This window comes from Scylla paramamosain, chromosome 3 (genome assembly GCF_035594125.1).
Source record: "Scylla paramamosain isolate STU-SP2022 chromosome 3, ASM3559412v1, whole genome shotgun sequence".
In the NCBI taxonomy this organism is placed as follows: domain Eukaryota; kingdom Metazoa; phylum Arthropoda; class Malacostraca; order Decapoda; family Portunidae; genus Scylla; species Scylla paramamosain.
Genome location: NC_087153.1, coordinates 30459848 through 30460521, shown reverse-complemented (window position 1 = coordinate 30460521; position 674 = coordinate 30459848).

Sequence of the window (674 nt, the reverse complement as noted above, 5' to 3'; positions counted from 1 at the left end):
GATGATCAGCACATCTCATAACCACCACCACCACCACCACCACCCCCAACAACAACAACAACAACAACAACAACAACAACAATAACAACAACAACAACATCTACTACTACGGGAGGAAAGGGTTGTGGTGTTGGCAGGGTGGCGTAGGAAGGCGGAGCAGTGAAGCGTTGTGGTGGTGATGGTGTTTGTGGCGGCGGCGGTGGTGAAGTGGTGGTGAGGAGTGTTTGGGGAAGAGCTCTGAGGTGGAGGTCGACTGTCAAGCTCCTCTTCATCCTCTCCTCTTCCTCCTCCTCCTACTTCCTTCACCTCCTCCTCCTTGTTTCTGCCTTTGTCTCCCAGGGATTATTCAACATTATGCAGTCACTGTAATACATTGGAAACACACTCCTCTCCTCCTCCCCACCTTGATTAAAATGACCTGGTGGTGGTGGTGGTGGTGGTGGTGGTGGTGGTGGTACAAGGTCAGAGCACAATTTGGAAAGACACCACTCACTGACAGCAACATGACTGATCGTGTTGCTGAAACCTGCCTCCGCCTCCTGTATTATTATATTTGCTCAGTAAAATCATGGAGGGGGGAACTCAAATAAAATAACATGTGTCATTATTGTCATTAGCAGCGAGTGGGTTAGGTTGGATACGTAATGATGTGATTTTTTTTTTCTCTCTCTCTC